This window comes from Lactuca virosa, chromosome 2 (genome assembly GCF_052849685.1).
Source record: "Lactuca virosa cultivar CGN04683 chromosome 2, Lactuca_virosa_CGN04683_v6, whole genome shotgun sequence".
In the NCBI taxonomy this organism is placed as follows: Eukaryota; Viridiplantae; Streptophyta; class Magnoliopsida; order Asterales; family Asteraceae; genus Lactuca; species Lactuca virosa.
In genome coordinates, this window is record NC_136427.1 from 87,088,529 (window position 1) to 87,094,553 (window position 6,025).

At 32.7% G+C, this 6,025-nt stretch overlaps 1 long non-coding RNA gene across 1 annotated transcript; it reads right to left on the reverse strand.

Moving 5' to 3' along the window:
- Window positions 1-3,408: 3,408 nt before the first annotated feature.
- LOC145159260 (uncharacterized) lies at window positions 3,409-5,497 on the reverse strand. Its single transcript, XR_013737586.1, has 4 exons — window positions 5,208-5,497; window positions 4,722-4,805; window positions 3,899-4,410; window positions 3,409-3,679 (listed from the first exon to the last, which is right to left on the reverse strand). It is a non-coding gene; the product is annotated as an uncharacterized LOC145159260 (long non-coding RNA).
- Window positions 5,498-6,025: the final 528 nt, after the last annotated feature.

A 6,025-nucleotide genomic window follows, 5' to 3' on the forward strand; every position in this document is an offset into this window, starting at 1 on the left:
TTATATAAAGAGCCCCACCACATGGAATTTTCGGCCAATGCATATGATACATAACCCTAGCCAATTTTCCTTGTCACTCCTCTCATCTTGTTGCATTAGGTGTTTGTGAACCATTAGAGATGCAACATTTAGGGCACTAAGCTTTCAAGAGTCAAGGATCTTCAAGGTTGTACTTGTTATTACAACATAACAAGTAAGGTAATCTTCAAACAATAATTTCTTTGTGAATTTCGAAATTGTATGCTAGATTAGGGTTATTACTTTGGTATTCAATTTGCATGTTCAATTAGTGAAAAACTTAGATCCAAAGCAATTAGGGTTGCATGATCACATAGGAATGTAGATATGCTCATAACCTAACAGTGGTATCAGAGCTAGGATGTTTTTCAATTGAATTGATGCAATATTGAATTGTCCAAAGTAGCAGAAAATCATTTTTTATTGTCAGACTTTGGAACTCAACGAGTTCATGTATGAACTCGACGAGTTGGATAAACTCGATGAGTTTAGTGGCCAACTCGACGAGTTGACTCGTTGGTTTACTAATTTTTCGATTTTCAGATCTTGTTTTGATTAGGATAATTGCCTTATTTCATTTTTACTGCCTAAAACCGAAGTTTTTGAATGGTAATATGATATCATTATCATGATTAAAGGATTTGGTTAAATTTGGATAATAATAAGATTATTTTTGTTTAAAATTTAACCTAGTATTTTGAAATGTTTTAAAATACACCCTTTTGGTTTTATAATTTAAATTTGAAATTAAAAGTTTATTTTGGAAATTTAAATGGAAAAACCTAGAAGATATCTGTATGGACTTTATTATTAATTTAATTAAAAGATTAATTAAAAGACAATTAATAAATCCATAAAAGGTTTAGATTTAATTAAATTAAAAGTTTAATTTATTAAAAGATTAAACCTTAGTATTTTAAAAGTTTAAAACACATCCTTATACTATATAAAATTAAAAGTTTAATATATATATATATATATATATATATATATATATATATATATATATATATATATATATAAGAAAAGTCACTCTTACTATTAGTAGGTCTCATTCACGAAGCTGGTCTATAAGGGTATCCATTCTTACCCACCGCACTCTTGAATAGTGGAGGGTCGTTAGCCGAACAGATTTGATAGGACACTCAATCCTCATTAAAAGTATAATGAATTACAAAGTAACTAAACGCTTTTATTAAATTCCCAATCTTAGTTACTTCAGGAAAAATGTGAATTTGATGCTAACCCATGAAATTGCACATTGCACCTTATTGGTCGTTAGTGGAGCGTGTATGGTTAACCGGCACACTAATATGGGACTAATATTGTTGGCAATGGTTTCTCGTAAATTATCGTTGATCAATGGAGCGTGTGAGGTTTACCGATACATTGATTAGGTGATAAATGACATCGATAGTACCAAGATAATTTGCATGGTTATTCACATCTCGTTTGTGATCCTCGGTATCGCAGTCACAGATTGAGAGCATAATCAACATTAAACATGACATTGAAAAGTTCAAAGAATATCAAAAGATCTAGGAATTTCATCTAAAACCTAATTCATTTAAAATTTCATTTTCGTGGTGGAATTGGTAAATCGTCATTTACCTATCTTCAAATAATTTGGAATTAGATTATGACATCCCTCTTGTGAATTGTAAATTAATGTGTTGGGTCCTAGCCTTAATATTTTATTTGGGTGTCATATTAAGGATCTAAATCAACTAACTTGAATTATCTCCCTTTTGTAGATATCTAGTTTTAACAACTATGGTCTTCCTCATCCTTTTGGAAAAAGCTTTCTGTCTGAAGATGATCTTCCACGTTTCGATCAAGGTGAAAGATCATTTCCTTCTTCGTGCATTAGTGGAACTGGAAATCATACTTCTCTTCCTCCACCACCTTTCAGTTACTCTCCCTGACCCACGTTTTCGTCGACTTGAAAAGTTCAAGATCACTCAAGCCCTGTTGGCATGCAAACACCAAGATGGAAATTCTGTGTGTGCACACGTCCTGAAGATGAAGTCGCACATTGAAAGACTGGGAATGTTGGGTGTCGTTTTCCCAAGGAAGCTAGCTGTTAACTTGGTTCTTCAATCACTTCCTCAGTCATATAGTCAGTTCCTTAAGGACCACTACATGACTGATCACGATTTGACCCTAATTGATCTGACATATTTGCTAATTATTGCTGAAGCAGCAATGATTTGGCTCACTGGTCAAGAAATTTGTTTGGAGGATCAGTTTCCTAAAGTTCCATGGAAGTTGGTAATGGCAACGGTGATAGTCCAGAAACTTTTTCTTCTCCTAAGAGAGAGAAATCGGCCAAGGTCAAAAAGTTTGACCGTAAAAGAAAGGCAAATTTTGAGATTGTTTCACGTGTCACTCCTGAAGAGTCCATCTGTCACTATTGCCGATTGAAGGGGCATTGGAAGCGAAGCTGTCGTGACTACCTGAGAGATCTTAAAGTCAAATTTTATGACTCTACTTCAGGTACATCCACTATCTAACTCTGTTAAGTTCCTATTTATAGATTCCTATTACACGATGTGGTAATCACATTTTGACGTTTTGTAGGATCGAATAAAATTAAGGAAGCTTAAGAGGAAGTAAAGGCTGATTCTGATCTGAAGAAATGGATTTCGGTCGCATGGTTCGACGATCAGAATTTTGAGCTACTACTTAGGAGTTAGGATAGATTAATTGGAATATATTGAAACATAGTTTTCATATGTATTTCATTGTAAGTAAAAGTTTTTCCGCACATTATCAATAAAGTAAATTTCGGTTTTATCTTATTTGCTTTTCGATTACTTGCAATGGCATTTATGAAAATTGGTTTTTATATTTCTATTATTAACAATGTTGAAAATGGATTTGATTCTTAGTTATATACATTGTGGTAGTGTCATGATTTACCAAGTGAGGAAGGATTCTCATCACCCAAGTTTCAATTGGACAGAAGCTTGGAATCTTACAATTCAAATTGTGTGATGTATGAGAATCTTGATCGACACTACAAATAAAATGACATTTAGTGGCATAGAAAAAATGCCACTAAAAACCAAAAAAAGTGCCACTAAAAGCCCCCTAGACAATCAGCGGCACAAAAAAATAGTGCCACTAAAAGCGTTGCCATTAAAGGTCTTTAGTGGCACTTTATTGTTGTGTCGCTGCAGCTTAATTGGGTTTTGGTGGCACTTTTCGATTATACCACTAAAACACATGTAGGTTTTAGTGACACTATTTAACTGTTAAAACAAATATTGTTTTCATACTTTTAGTGGCACTTTTTAGCATGGAAAATTTATATTAATAATTAGGACCAATTTTTATTTTAATTTTATATGAAATATAAAATAATATAAAGAAAAATAACATAATAAATGGATAAACAATATAACTACTTAAAATAAAAGTTTACTTGTCTAACAACATTGAATCCCTATATCACTTATAATACGATCAATATAACCATACTCTATTACATCTAGCTTGAATCTTCCAATATACTCAAGTTTATTCCAATACTATTCATATACACCCAAGTATGGTAAGCCTACAAAGCCTTCATCTGGTCCAAGCCGCGACTGAATTTAACAAACACCATGTCACTCAACCTAGATTATGCCAATCTATTTCATTTCTTCGCGTGAAGCTACAACAAGAAAGAGAATAAAACAAAGTAAGCTTTGTAAAAACATGGAATTTTAAGAATAATATCTAAAAAATAGTTTTTTAGCTGAAAGTAACATATTTTCAGTGAGAAAAATATATTTCTAACTATAAAAAAACTAAATTTCCAGCAATAATAAAAACATATATTTAAATAAAAAAACAGAATTTTATTAAAAAAAGATAAAAAGATAAAACTTACATGTTGAAAGACACTCTAGTTTTCTCTCGCAACTTGTGCTCCATATTTACCAGCTGGGTCAACTGCCTCATTCTTACAGGAAGTCATGAACTCAAGATTCATGAACAGTATAAACAAAACAAGTAAACATTAAACAACATTACTAATACAAGTAGAATAAAGCCATAAACAACAAACAACATTAACAAAATATTAACTAGCAATATAAACAAGTAAAATAAAAAACAGAGTAAGTTATAAGCAACATTAAAAAAACATTTACAGTTAACAGGTGGTCAAGATCAGGGGGAGGGGTAAACATCTATAACCTGAGTGATCTATTTAGTTTTAAATCAGGTACCACCTAAACTATCATATCCGGCTACAAAATTTTTGTACAAATATTAGGGGTAGTTTTGTAATTTTAACATGAAAATATACCTGGCACACTTGTGATAATTTCCTTAAGATATATATCAACAATCATAACCAAACATAAAAGCTTCCCCGCCCTAGCACCACATGTAAGATACCTACAACAAACCCCCAATAAAAAATAACACTTCAATGGCTAAAAAGAAAAACTTACACGAAGATGCATCTCTTGTAGATGATACACAATCTCTGTTCTTTTGGCAACAACAATTGCAATTGAGAAAAAAATTGTGTAGTAATTAAAGACTATGACTACCAAATATAAGAGGATTTTAAAAAAATGTGTGGTTGATGATTTGGACATAACTCACTGATGAGTAAGTGTAGACAAAAAAAAAACAATATTTTTTTGTGTATCATTTGAAACTGACTAATATTGTTAACAACGATTTAGAGAATAAGGCAGAACCTGAGATTCATGTGAGGTTGAGGGTATGTCCACTTATCACAATTGTTCTTTACTTTACCCCATATGTACAACTGCGCACTACACCTGAATCACAAAAGAGTCACTCAAACTAAAAATGAAAAAGAATTTATATGCATGACAAAATGACCATATTACCATTTTGTATTGGATTTGTAAAACCATTATTTTTCAGCAATTTTGACTTCTTAGTATCTATATTGTTCATAAGATAAAGGGATTGAATTTTTATAATTTAGATTCATGAATCTAGTAGCTATTGAGTACCATTTTATCTATTGCAATCGGTTCATCATCTTCACCTTCTTATAGATTAAGATATAAACTTTAACTTCCACTTTTTATCTCGGACATTTAATCAAACAGGTCGAGTGCATCAGAAAAATCATCTTTATTTTGAATATCTTCGTAAATTACATGTATCCGGCCCAATCAATTAATCAATCACATGACCAAATATGATCATACCTTTGAATATGGCTATGTGGACGAACTGAGATCAGATGGATGAAGCTACAACCATATAACATAGTGGTTCCCGGTGTATCCCGGCTCCTGCTATTGCTTCGTCTAAGGTGACTGACGTTGGAGGCGACATCCACGACGAGGGCCCGACGGTGAGTGGTCAACGGAAAGGGCTGACAGTGAGTTGACGATGCTGATGGCGGAGACGAACAGGGTGAGCGAAGATGAACGAAGTGAGGGATATCTATTATTTTTGTGGCTTGTACCCTCGTTGCCCTAAACATTTTGCTATAATTTAAAAAGGTTTATGGAATTTTCGGGGAGCCGCGTCTTTTTGACCTCTTTAAAATTTTTAGGCGTAAAAGTGGGGAAAGATAGAGGGAACCAAAAATCGATTAGTTAAAACATATAGTGTCATAAAAAGTATGTGCCACTAAAGCCCATATTATAGTGACACAAAAATCTTTTGCCACTAAACAATTGTGCCACTAAATGTAATTTTATTTGTAGTGATCCTTGGTAAATTGAGACTAATTCCTTGTTCATATGTATATGTGAGTCAAGTGAAGGACTAAAGGATCTAATACACATTGATGTGGACTGGTCAGATCCACCACAAAGGACGATAAGCCCATTCGTCATGATTTTCTGTTTGTTCAGTAAATATGTTATGCTTATAAGATTAAGTATAATTTTGATACCTTGAAAAGTTTCAAAGTGTAGCAGAACGAATAAGAAGAATCCATTAGGCAGAAAAATAAAAGTTTCTCCAATCTGAAAGGAAAGGAGAGTAGTTTAGTATCATGTTCTATGATCATCCT